Source organism: Bos indicus, chromosome 7 (genome assembly GCF_029378745.1).
Source record: "Bos indicus isolate NIAB-ARS_2022 breed Sahiwal x Tharparkar chromosome 7, NIAB-ARS_B.indTharparkar_mat_pri_1.0, whole genome shotgun sequence".
Taxonomy (NCBI): Eukaryota; Metazoa; Chordata; class Mammalia; order Artiodactyla; family Bovidae; genus Bos; species Bos indicus.
In genome coordinates, this window is record NC_091766.1 from 93,832,706 (window position 1) to 93,847,120 (window position 14,415).

At 40.5% G+C, this 14,415-nt stretch overlaps 1 protein-coding gene across 13 annotated transcripts in view; it reads right to left on the bottom strand.

Moving 5' to 3' along the window:
* MCTP1 (multiple C2 and transmembrane domain containing 1) overlaps positions 1–14,415 on the bottom strand; it is a 564,579-nt gene that overhangs the window by 43,954 nt on the left and 506,210 nt on the right. The window lies entirely within an intron of this gene.

The following is a 14,415-nucleotide window of genomic DNA, read 5'->3' on the forward strand; positions in this document are numbered from 1 at the left end:
ACCACTGAGTAATATTTCAGTTTCCTGTACCTATTAATAACTAGCTCCAAAAGTTATTAAGTCATATTTCACAAAAAGAAAATCTAACTTAATAAGAGCTGGAATTTTCAAAACAAGCTAAACCCCTTTCACCAGAAGAGAAGCAAAGGGCTAAAGCCACAAATAAGGCACGTTCCCCACCTAGCGGCACTTCCAGGAAACAGCAGGTACGTTACACTTGGTGTGTTCTGATTTAACTCATGGAACACATCAGAGGTGTTAAGAGATAACTTCCATTTTCTGATAATTTCTCTTGTTTTAGCCCCTAGCAATTCAACAGAATAACCTCCCTTTTTATCCCTCCTCAAATCTCTACTGCAATGTCCACACTCAATTGCCCTTACCTCTCCTGGCATTGGGGTACTAGACAACCCTGACTGGACCGTCCAGTGCCTCTCAAACACTGCCATTTAGATCATTCCTCCACTTAAGAAACAGAAAATAATTTTTTTTTTTTTTTTGCAACACATCCCGTCGAAGCACTTGGGGCTGTTAGGAAGTGCTTTTTACCGAATTTGCTCGGCAAGCTGAACTCTAGCAGGAGGTTCAGCTGTGATCACTCTGGGCGTGCATCACCCTTCCCAGTCTGTCCCCAGACTGAACTCCCCACTGGAACTCCCCTCGCCCCAACTCCACCTGGGGAACAGCTACCCACTCCCTAAGACACAGTTCAAAGCCCACTGCTTGTAAGAAGACTTCCCTGACAACTGCAGTTCATTTCTCTCTTTCTGTGATGAATCTTAAGAATAATGATGGTCTGCAGCCCGAGATTCACCCTTGACTTGTTTTTTTCTGCCCTTTCATCATTGTGTCTGTAGATTCATAGATGGTTTCTCTGCTAATGAGGGCAACACCCTACTGGCAGCAATTCTTCGTGTGTATTTTTAAATATTCCCTCTCCACTGGACCCAGCCAAGTGAAAAACTGAGACTCAATAAATACTGGAGGGCTCTTTGCTCCAATCCTTAATAGTATTTCATTAGTCTGATCTTTGAGCCTACAGGTGACTCCAAGGTGTGGCTTCTGACCACCCCATCATCTTTCTCTAGTTAAAAACATAGATGATCTTTTCAGCAGCATCAGGAGCCTTCCTGTCAATACATTTGCATATTCACTCGGGAAGACAACTGGCATAATGCTTCCTGGTAATTCAAGCCAAGGGAAGAGTTCTTCTTGGATAACCTGGGCATTTAAGGTGGAAGTTAGGGTTAATATTGGCAAGGATCTGTCTCATCTATTCATTTCACTTTGTATTAGTAGGTCAGCTGTAAATGATTTATGAAAACCTTTCAAAGGTCACTATCCATCCTTAAAATACATCAATCTTTAGCAGCAACCTTCTGCTTTAAGGAAAGAAACTTACTGTTTCACAAACCTGTTAGACAAGAATGTGGTTGATCAACAGGAAAGAGGATTCAGGAAATCAACATTTATTCCCCTGATATCACCTGAGGCAAGTGAGCAGGCTTCTGGTTCTGATTAAAACTACTGCAACAACAACTGATGGCTCTACAGGAACACTTTGTCCTTAAATTAATTTAAATATATCCTGGAATAACAAAAGGTATTGAACTTTGCCACCTGTGCCTTCAAGGGTACCACATTCAAATAGGGAGATGAGTTGGTCTTAATAAAATGGATAATCCAGGGAGTATATATCCAGCCCATGCAAACCTCCATTTTAACCCTGTGGTTATAAGCATATAACAAGATCTTAATGCTCTTTAATTTGGAATAAGGTTTAAGACAGTTTTAAATACATTTTTATAAGGCTCAAATCTCTTCATTACATGAAGTGCTACAGCCATTACTTGCCAGACACAATATTTTCTTGAATCATACATATATTGAATATATATATATATACATTGCAAAAATAAAATTCATGTTGACTTATCATTCCTAAAATAACTTTCTCTACTCATATCCATTTATCTCTAGACAAACAGTCATTGCAAATACGATTTGCCAAGGATTTGAATTTGTGTATCTACAGCCTGCATATTCTGACAATAAAAAAGTAGAAAAATCGACTTACACGCCTTCAGTTATCTTTTTGAATTTGATTTTTTAGATATAAATAACCAAACTCTCTCGGTGAAAGCCTGACACTGATAATGAATATGTTTCAGATGGCAACAGGAAAACAGACTACTGCTGCAATTAAATGCAAATGTTTGGAGTGCATGCTGTATTAAAGTCGAGTTTAAGACACTGAATGAGAAAATTCGGAAGTTAAGTGACTCAAAAGAAATAACTTAAACCGGCTGAGTCAGGTTTTCCCAGTAAACTAGCTGCCCCTTGGGATTAAATCTGCTGCAGTTTTTAGTGGCAGAAAATCTGTCTGTAGGATTTCATAATTTTAATACAAATGGAGACATTACTCCTGATGCCTTAGCCATTCTTATGTAAAATACACAGGCTTCCGTGAGAGGCCCAGCCTTTGTTATCTCGTCAGTCAGTCCTTATTTCCTGAGCACCCACTGTGTGCAGGGCGTCCTGAATCAGGCATTTGAAGATACAGTGGACTTTTGTACCCTTGAGGAGCTAAAGAGTCCCTATAAGAAAATGCTTCCAAATACTAGAGAATCCTCAGTGTACCCATCCTGGGGGGAGTGATTATGAAGAAGGTTGGATGAATCTAAGAAGACTTCCTAGAGAAGGTGGGGACGCAGGATGCAGAAACACACAAGTTACTGTTTGAGGATAAGACAATGTGAAGGATTAAAGCCAAGGATCTACATCAAGGAGAACTGAGGTTACTAGAAGCTGGTGGGAAGTTGCCCAGAGCTTCAGTGATCAAGGGCTCCTGTTCAGCCACCTTGGTACCATCTCTTTCCCCCTTAAGTATAACCCGTTAATTACCCATCCTCAGCCTACGCATTTAGTGGCAGAACTCTGAGAAGCAAATTAATTAGTCTTATACAACTCTGTTGCCAAAACTTATGATTTCAGGTATTCACAGAAAATACTTGGCTTCCATTATGTACTCCCAGGAGTGATTCTTGTAAATCAAAATCTTAAAAGATCCTTCACCATAGAAATATAAGGTGAAACGCTGGTTTATGCATTTCTAATTGTACTTTGCTTCCTAAACAAAAGTATGAGAGAAAACATAAAGAGACACACTGGTTTTAAGCATTCAAATATTTGTATCTGCTTTTGGTAAAAAAAAAAAAAAAAAAGAAAGAAAGAAAGAAAAGACTGTATTTCTGTGAGAGTTGGACTATAAAGAAAGTTGAGCGCCAAAGAATTGATGCTTTTGAACTGTGGTGTTGGAGAGGACTCTTGAGAGTCCCTTGGACTGCAAGGAGATCCAACCAGTCCATCCTAAAGGAGATCAGTCCTGGGTGTTCATTGGAAGGACTGATGCTAAAGCTGAAACTCCAATACTTTGGCTACCTGATGAGAAGAGCTGACTCATTGGAAAAGACCCTGATGCTGGGAGGGATTGGGGGCAGGAGGAGAAGGGGATGAAAGAGGATGAGATGGCTGGATGGCATCACCGACTCGATGGACGTGGGTTTGGGTGAACTCCAGGAGTTGGTGATTGGACAGGGAGGCCTGGCGTGCTGTGATTCATGGGGTCGCAAAGAGTCGGACACGACTGAGCGACTAAAGTGAACTGAACCGGTTTTTAATTTCCTGGGTTTGGTGATACTAAGAAAGTGGAGCGCCCTGGTTTGTTTTGGTCAATGCAGTCAGAGTTGAGTCCTGAACTGTGGCTGCTTACAGATCAAATACGCAAGCCCCACACAGGGTCTCCTGGTGGCCCCCAGAGGCAGAGACACACAGACTAATGATCTCAATTACTGCCTCTTAAAATCGCTTCTAAAGAAGAAAGAAGGAACTTCTGAAGCTTCTTGGTTCTGCCCCAAACGCAACAACAAGATATCCCCTTTGAAGAATTTTAATGTTACATTTTTAACTGCAAGGAAATATCAAGAAAAATGCTGTATTAACCTATCAATACCATTGATTAACCTTGAGGAAGTAGTGTCTGTGTCCCTTCATGTCAGACTAAAGCTTCAATTTAGATCATCTTTGTAGCTACTATGTATGTGCTTCAGGCAAATAATTCTGAAACTGTATTGAACACGTATTATCCACTAGACTTTCTGCTGAGTGTGAGCTATACAAAGATGAATAATACCTAGTCCTTGCTCGTAAGAGAAGAGGCTAGTAAACAAATTCTCTGGATCCTATCTGGTCAATTCTACATTGGAGGAGGAGAGAGGTGGGGAGATGGCCAAGTAAAAGAAGCAGAGAAGACCTCATAGAGAAAGCAAAATGATTTATCATCTACTGATTGAGAACAATCAGCAACAAACACCTAATGAAAATCTAATGAAAACATCAATGTAATCCAATGCTTTTTTAAAAAATCTGCTTTGTCACTTCAATTTTTTTTTTAACAAATAGAATTGACTATATTCAAATTAACTCCAAATCTCTAGTTGGGGAAATATTAAGTATTGGGCTTATTAGGAAACTTGCAAACTTACTTATATTCAATTCAATAAAAAGATAATTGAGGGCCTATGATATGCCACATACTGATTTCATGCTAGGAAGAGAGAGAGAAATAAAGGACAGAGCTTGCAGCCTCAGGAAGATGAAATGAGATAAGGGAGAATTTGAAAAATGCTTTATGACAGGTGCCAACGAGTTGCTCTCAGGGACACAAACTCAAATGCCTCACAGAGCAGGTGGGGTGAGAATACAGGCCTTATACAGAGCAGTGCCCAGGTCCCCGGGATCATGGCCACATGGGACCCTAACTCAGTATTGCCAGAACTTTCTATTTTTCAAGAAGAGCTCAGATTCACATTGTTCCTATGAGATCTCCAGATTTCTGAAGATTGCTTTTAAAATGCTTTCCACAGCCAAATTCAACCCTTTGGCTGCCAATTTGTAGCCTCTGTGCCTCCCAGCCACGCCGGGAACAATTATGGTGTATGATGAGATCAGAGAGGGTAGGGGCTTCAGCATTTGTATTCAAGGAAGCAAGGTGAGAGCTGTTTCCTAAGAAATACATAGGCTTTAGAATTTGGACCAGCAGAGATGGCCTGGAGGGCCCTCTAGCCATTCTAGGAAGAGAGAGCAAAGGTTTGCATGCTGGAAGGAGGCAAAAAGGTAATGCTGTCTGTTTAGGTGGAGCAGAGTACATGCCGGAGGGAAGAGAGAATGAACTCCAGAATGGTAGATCGTGACCCAGGCTCTGGAACTCTTTGAATGTCACCCTAGGGAGGGCTAGACTTTACATCATGGGAAATGAGGAGACAATAAGGTTTTGAGCAAGGGATCCAAATCAAATGAGAGTGGTCCTATACGATGTGTCCATCCAATTAGAATTTACTTTGAACTTGCTACATGCCAGGCACTCTATTCGGTTCTGAGGATGCAGTAATGAACGAAGCCATTCATTCATTCAAAACAAACAAAGTCACTGTTCCATGACCCTAAATGCTAGAGGCAACAGGAAGCAGACACAAGTGAACTGCGAGTTGCTCAGTTGTGTCGGACTCTTTGCGACCCCATGGACTATACAGTCCATGGAATTCTCCAGGCCAGAAAACTGGAGTGGGTATCCAATCCCTTCTCAGGGGATCTTCCTAACCCAGGGATCGAACTCAGGTCTTCCGCATTGCAGATGGATTCTTTACCAGCCAAGCCCCCAGGGAAGCAGACGTGGGTTACATTACAGAAGTCTGGGGTTCAGAGGACTAGCTGTTGGGCCACTGCTAGTTCCAATGATAGAAAATGAGGGCCTGATTTAAGGCATTGCTTGTGAGGTGATTGAGGAGCTAAATCAAGAGACGGTAAGGAGAGAGAAGCAATGGAAGCAGCAGGCGGGATGGCATTAGCAGAAACAAAGATGCTAAGAGCAGACACCAGTTTGTTGGCAAGAATGGTGAGTTGACTCCATCCTGGTAGTTTCGGTAATGGTGCACTGGTCTGTTAACAGCTCCATCCATTACTGGAGCATCTTGGCCAAGCAATCATTTCTGAAGCAGTTAGGGTTTCTGACCAAAAGGTAATTTTTAATTGGATTACATCCAGAGATTTGATACCAAGACTAAACCTATATTCAGCTCATTTCCCAAAACACAGTATCAAAGACAGAGACTGAACACAAAGCATTTCCTGTTAGATAACCAGTTGGCTATAAGATGATGGAAAATAAGAAAAGACTCCAGAGCAATTCCTATGATACATTCCCAGCCACGTAGAATAAAAGTGCTCTCCACGGCGTCTCATCCTTGTGGGTTTCTTTCTGCTGCAGCCTGGGTATAGCAAGGTCCAGGAGGGAGTGGAGTCGTGGAGCCCTCATCTAGTACATTATAACAGACCTATGTGGGAAAAAGGTTAGCTCCCTTATGGGTGAATTGCTCCTCAACAGGAAGGTGGTCAGTGGGTGAGGCCTTGTATTAATTTACATCACTTACTTCCCCCCTTCCCAGATTGAAGGCAGAACCCATATTCAACTCATTTTCCTATATCCTTTTCATGGTAGGCCCTCAATAAGTATTGTTAAATTAATGGAAAATATTATAAATGTTCTTTTGGAGTGCATACAAAACCATGCTTTTTAAGTAGCTATAAAAAGAAAAAAGCGAACTCATTTCACATTTGTGCATTAGCTACTATTCCATTTTAAACACACTAAGTAAAGCAGGCTTAAGTGAAGTTCCAGAAAGAGATATAAGAACAAATATAAACAACAAATATAAAACAGTCTTATAATTGTAACAACAATGCAGACAAAACTGAAATTCATCTCTATAAAATGAACTTAATTTTCTGTTTCTTTATCCTCTAATGCATTCTGTACCATAAAGATAGACAAATTATTCTAGAAAAACTCATTCTCTCAGGTTCAGAAATCTTCAGTAGATCACAAGGCACAGAAAAACTTTCCACACTCCTCACTCCAGGGCTTAACATGCTATATAACCTGGCCCTAACCAATCCTCCTAGCTCTGTCCCTCATAACTCTTGTATCAGAATATTTCGCTCCAGCCAAATTTTTCTACTCACTGCCTCTCCATAGCTCTTAGGCATTCTGTTCCCCTTGACCTTGAATACATTCAAATCCTCTCTTGGCTTGTCTGAATCAGACTTAGCCTAGGAAGGTTGGCTCAAGTATCGAGTTGCTGTTTAGATAACGTGAGTTTCCAGTATTCTTTAGGTTAGAAATACAGTCTGTCTACAGAATATCCTCTGCCTGTGTTGGGTTCTGTTACTCCAGTTTTCCAAGAATCACTTGAATAACTGACCACCTTTCCTTCTATGCAATATCTTACTCAGCAGAGCACCACAATAGCAATGATTCCTTCTGTAAGGAGAAACTGCTAGAATTCTGACAGTGATTAGACTGACCATGCAATTAACAATTTCAGTAGCTAACATTTCCTTAATAGGAACTGTATTAAGAACTATCATTTGATCCTTAACAATCTTATGAGGTACTATTTTTATGCCCATTTTGCTGATGAGGAAACAGAGGAAATAAATAGTTCCTAATCCAGGAGTCAATAAATTTTTTTTTTTTTTGTAAAAAGCTAAAGAGTAAAATATTTTTTATTTTAGAGGCCACCCAGTTTCTGCTGCAACTGCTCAACTCTCCCACTGTCATATGAAAGCAGTTGTTGACAATAAGTAAACAAATGGATGCAGCTATGTTCCAATAAAACTTTATTTATTAAAAAAAAAAAAAGACAATGGGTTGGGTTTGGCCCTTCAACTTTTGTTGGCTAACTTCTGCTATAGTCCGAATAACCCATTTATATATTAGTCCAGGAGAGGTAAAGTCATTGTTTCAGACTGCACCAGAGGTGGACCTAGAATCCAGATCTTCTGATGAGTTCTTCAGTGGACTTTAATACTAACTGAATTGGGATCATTATTCCATGATAAACTGAGCTTTACAAACTAAGGCGGATCTGAGACTATCGACAAATTAGATAATTTTGACCTAGATTATTAGACCCAAGGTGGATTTTATTCCATCTTCTGGATCTTCCAAAGGTAAATGGACTTTTAAATTTAGTTACTTGCTTATCATGCAGAGAAAAGCATTTTCGACACCATACACCACACCTGTATAGTTAAGACTTTTAGTGCTTATTAAAAAGCAGGATTTTGTGGTTTTGGAACTAGAGAAACATTGTCAGGACAGTAGCCCCTTGACAAGATTTTCTGGCATGGTTCTGAATACACATAGCTTCTTGCCAAGATTGAAACCTGGCCACCTATTTTACCAGGGGACATTCTGACATGGTTAGAAGGGGTCAGAATACCTTTTGTGGCTACAAGACAGAATCCATGATGGCTTGACCTCCTTAGCCCCATGCTGGCTCTAAAATATTTAGTTCTGCATTGTTGATTCAAATCTTTGACAGGAAATAAAATTTCGGTATGGAAAGCTGTTATTCTGTGACCTTTGTTCCTTCTGTTAATAGCCTGGGAATGTCATGGAAAATACATTTAACATCCCCTTGCACATCTACTTCATGAGCACTATTTGCAGTGAAATTTATCATTGTCTTAGGACACCTTGATGGTACAAATAGGAGAATCTTTCAAGGAGAATTTCCTGGAGCCAGAAGGATGGTAACATGATATTTTAAGTTCACTGCTGGGCCCACAAACTAATCAGAAAATGAGAGAAGTAAACTGTATCTAATACACTTTACTCTTCTGAGTAAAGACAAGATGCTCTTACCTTGACTGTTCCCAGTAGACTAACCACTGGAATACTGGCCAGCCTCTTTAGGAACACTCAACACAACCAGAGGCTGGAAGAGGAGCTGACTCTAGAAGGTCAAGAAACACAGCTCTTTCATGCCTCTCCTCTAATTGTGGCTCCAGAGCACTCTTGTCCTTGAGTTATGCCATGACTTGGGGTTGTATTTTGATTCTGAGCATCCATGCCTTATTAGGTTATACACACCATATTTAAATATTTAGATCAACTGTGGAAGAAGTTCAGAATCCTCACCAGCCTATATAACTTTTGCCTGCCCAATCTGTTAATGAGACTAAAGGAAAAATTTTTCTTTGAAATACATAGAAGTATTTGCTGGGGATGACTGAGCAGAAGATACCTGCAGTAGTGTCTTACTAGTTGGCACCACCTAGAACTTAAGATATATGCAGCCTTGTGCCCTGAAGCCAGCTTTTGAAGAATGGAAAACATTTTAAACACATTATCAAAGCGGTGGAAAAAGAGTTCGTTTCCTCAAATTTCAGAATCTATAACTATTGTGTCAAAATAAATAAGAAAATGGTAAGTGATCTTCTGCCATGAATCCTGGGACCAAGAACTATAAATATATCTTATCAATGCTCCACAGTAAACACCATTATTATATCCATTATACAGAAGAGGAAACTGAGGCTACAGAGAAGTTAAACAATTTAGTCACGGTGGTGTAAATGAGGAAGATGGGATCTAAACTGAAGAGGTCTGACTCTACCCAGAACCTGAATGAACTTTTACTCTATATGTGTATAATCAGCTTGTAAAATCTATATCCTTCAGTAGAGAACTTGCTGAGTGAGACAGAGAGACTTGCTGAATGAGAGAGTATGTTTCAGTCCCACTGTTCCCAGATCGCTGCTTACATATCATAGAGCACAACCCACCTTGTGCTATTGTTCACAAATGTGCTCTGTGCAGTCACAAAGGGAGATACCAACAGGAACCCGTGATCAGATGTTGACATTACTATTTCCCAACAGTTAACAAAGTCTGCACCTTGCTTTTGGAATGTTACTGAAGTGCAGGGGGAAGCAATACGTTCTTAATGGCTCAAGGTACATATTTTGGGAATAGAAAAAAACTTGATTTTTATGGTCATTCCCTCCCTTCATTATTTTAGATTCATGAACCTCCTAGAACTTTGTCGCAATCATTAAGGCTATGCATAAATATTCTGGCTCTCTTTCTTTTCGGACTGCCCTTCTCCAGCATCTGGAAGTGACTTGCTTTGTCCAGTGAAAGATATGCAGAAGTGATCTCTGTTGCCTCTATGAAGAAGCTTGAAGACCCAGGGCATGCTTTGCCATCTTTATCCTTCAGACTTGGTAACTGGCAATATTCCAAACAGTGGCTACCCACGGTGAGGACAACAGCGGAAATATGGAGCAGAGCTCTTCGGATGCATTTGATATGAAAGAAAGAAAGCATTATAAGCAAGAAATTATCCAGCAAGACTTAGAGTCATTATTGCAGCAAAACCTATCCTATCCTGACTGACCTACTCTTACAGAAAATTCTGATGCCTAATCTGAAGCCGTGACACAGTGAATACAGCAGAAGAAGGAGACTGGACTTCTGACTATAGTGAAGGTCATCAAGGCTGCCAGCTAACAGGAAACATCCAGGCCCTTCCAAAAGGACTAAAGACAACAGAACAGAAAGAAAAAGTCCTCATGCCCCAGGATTGAAACCTGGTCAAGATGTCTCTGGAAGCAGAAATGTGAAATTTCCAATTCCTACAATTGACCCACGTGGTCAGTAGCACCACAGAAGCCTCATATATTCGCATATGCCCTTGGACCTCAGTGAGCACACCATAAAAGCACTGAGGAGTTTTTAAACTAAAAATCGGCCAGTTTTTGTGGTGGTTCCGAAGCAGCCACTTGGAAGCACACTACTATTTTAACTTTCCTGACAGACGTGATCCGTCAGTAGACCAAACAGTGGCTTTTTGCTCTCCCTTTTCTCCTTTTCGGTAATCATCGAAAAGAGCTAGGGGTTAGGGGTTGTTGAGTTAGGGGTTTAAACAGAAAGAAATTGAAATCCATGACAGTGATGACTTAATAATATTGCAAATTATAGTTTTTAGTTCAGGTAATTTAGCATACCAAATCACAGCTTAATTTCCTTCTGGTGTGGAAGGAGGGGGTGAAGATGAGAGTGAGGGAAAAAAAATGTTTAAGACTGTCCATTGCAAGTGCCCTTGAAAGACTAATAAAAGCACCCTGGAGAATGTAGCCGACACTTCGTTAACATGTGTGAGAGGCCCATGGCCCTCATTTCTGGGAGGCCAGGGGGCATCCTGGCTTCCTTTTGTTCAGGTGCCAGCTTCTCCTGCCTGGTGGAATGTGGAGTGCCCAAAAGGAATGCACCAAGGGTGCCGAGCCCTGATGGCTGGGAAAGGAAAGAACGACTTTGAGCGTATCAGCCGAGCCAGCCGCCATTGACTGGCGTGTGTCCTTGAGCACGCGCCACACACAGCCTCCTGAAGGAACCTGCGAGTTGGGGCTGAATCACTCAATGATTTATCTTTTGCTCTAGGACCAACCTTCTAGAAATACACCGCTCTTCAGTCTGCACACACCACACAAAATATTCAAAATAGCTTCCTCAGGTATGTTGATTCATTCACCTGGCTGAAACAGTGTCTGTGTGTTTGGCCAGAGAACTGGGGAAGAATTCTTCTGACTGAATTTCATCCCCAAATGACAACCTGAGTTCCGGTCTTGACAGGGTAGTGAGGGTAAGCCCTGGGAGCTAGCCTGGGAAATTTTAGTTGTTCAAGCCCGTCAGTGTCACCCAGCCAGACCGCAGCCCATCAGCTTGACCGAATGTTCACCGGAGGATCTTGGAGTCGTTACAACCCTTTGCATGGAGCTGAGTTCAGAGTTCAGGGGTCAGATAACTAGGCTGGGTTTGCATGTGTTGAAACGAAAGTTCACAACCTCTAGGATGCCAAAGAATCACCTCAGTAAAAAAATTCTCGTGTCCTACCATATCCTTTCTGAATTAAAACCTCTTGAAGTGGGGTGAAGCAATTGATTTTAACATGGTTCCTAGATTATTTCAAGAAAGACTAGAGTCTTTTTTTTTTAAATCTTCTCACATTTACCTGAGTAGAAAAAAGAAAGTGTAACCTTTCATAAACATAAACATCACAAACACAAACATACCTGAGAAAACAAAGCTCAATCCAAAGAACTCATGTAAGTGAGAAATCATATCCTATCATTCAAACCAAGACACTTCTGAAAGTGAAACTGGGGACTATCAATAATTACAGCAGGATAACAGGTGTAAACTGGGACTCTGCTAGGCAAACCAGGACTCACGCTTACCCGAGTTGTAAGACTAATCTAGGCAGAAAAAAATTGATTAAGATTTAGGCCACTAACCCAACAGAAGCCCTCATCCAAGCCTCAAAGCTTAGCAGTCTCTGCAAATATTTTAATTGGGCCCTAAAGCCAGAGAGTCCGGTTCAGAGGCTCACACTGGTTTAGGCAAAGCAGGATGAACTCTTAGATCCCGATACCCCGGCTGGAAAGAGACCAGCAGAAACCATGACCTGCCAGTGGAAGGATGCACGCAGTAGTGACATGCATCCCCAGCAACTCCAGCAGTCTCATGACATGAAAAGGATTGGTTCTCAAAAGCAGAGAAGAGAAGAAACAAACCAGGCATTACTCTATACCAATAGCCATCTGACACTTTTAGGAAACACCTTTCCCCGGGTTTTTAGTTCTATTCTCATACAGTCTCTACAAACCACCTAACAATTACTGTCGTGACTTTTCTACTGGTTTCTTCCTAGAGGAACTACTGCAATATACTTGTAAGATAAAGGAAGAGGGGGCTGTGCATTTTCATTAAACAATGTAGACAAAGCAATCAGTGTATAAAGGATGCTTTAGAAGTGCAAAATAGTGAAATGAGAAAGTACGTTTTCCTAGGAAATTTCATTTATTTCTCTGGCTTTAATAATGATCATGGCCTACAGCTGCCTTTTGCAAATAGTTACAACGAATCTGCAAATAAATACAATGAAAGTAAAAATTGCATATTTACTTCCAGATCTTACTTTCATCTAAAAAATAAACTCAAAATACTGTATTCATTCAACTATGCATCTCTTCATGAACAAAACTCTACTCGAAGCTTAGCAATACTGCAAATATTGTAATAGTGCCCTAAAAACTCCACTCTGGGCTCTGTGAGTAAACTCCCTACTATTGGAACTTCCTTCTTAAAATGTGAAGACCAAAGAAAACATATATGCAGAAGAATCTGAATCTTCGTAAAATAACTTTTCTTCTAGAAAGTACATGAAGGGTAACTCTGCCTCTTCTGTGTATAGTTGTCTGTACTGGGAATGGAAGGAAAGCATTAATTGGTGCGCTGACCCCAAGACAAGGGCAGTGTCTGAGGAAACACTGAAATAATCACTAAATATTTGTATTAAAGAGGTATGGTGATAGTTACAGGAGAAGGAAAAGGGGAGGGAAGGAAAAGAGAACTCTTTCTTAGATGATTATAAAATACATCTTATCTACCTGAGAGAGTTAAAGTGTATTGGCTATGATTTTCAAAAACTGGTCTTAATTACCCTTGAGACCAGAATTCCACATGAGGTAAATATGTTTTTAGATAGTTTTCTAAAATATGTATAATTTACTCAAGGAAAAAAGGACTGTGTCCTCTGGAGCCAATCTAGCCTCACAGGTAAATACAAATTTAAGTAGATTTCTAAGAAGTATATTATGTACAGTGGCTGACAGTGTGGAACATCCATGAAGAAGCTGGGAAGGTCTGTCAGTTAAGTACATAATAAAAATGTATTGGAAAAATAGATCATTTTCTCAGTGGACTATAATTGGCTATGCATAATAAAAAAGTCTTATTTTTAAAAATGTATTCTGCATCCACAGACTTTTAAATCTCAATACTGTGTTATTTTTAAAACTCAGAATGCTAAGCAATATTAGTCAGAGTGACAGAAGAACTGCCTGGTGGATGTCATTCTATAATTTACAAGTCTCTCTGACATCTTTTTCTTCTTCTTTTTCTTTTAAAACAGACTTCATCTGAAGCCACAGGTGAAGAGTTAAAGAAGATGGAGAACAAAATTCGCCTGTCCTTACTCAACTGATTGACGCTTTCAGGAGTGACAAAGTGCATTTAACTTTAAATATATATCCTCTTTTATTATCTAGGAAGAGTCTTCTATTATAAACAGAGACAGAAACAGAGAAAGGGAGAAAGGAGAGAAAGAAAGGGAGGCAGGGAGAGAGGAAGGGCGGGAAGGAGGGAAGGAGAGAGTGGGGAGGGAGAGAATTTTTCAGGATCTAGAGTAGAAACATTTATCTTGTTTTGTAATTTATACCTTCGTTTGTGAGGGACGCCTTCTCTAGTCTACTCATTAACAGACTTCACCCTTCTAGCTCATTCACTCAGTTTTAGCTTCACTTGTCTCCTCTCCCTGCAACCTAGATGGACTTCAGTGCACCTGTCCTTGTGCCCTTTCTGTATTATCCTGTTTCTGTACAGATCATTCTGGGCTGTTGAGCTGCAAACTCTTTTGCTTTGGCTGCTGTAGACTCGCCTGTTCTGCA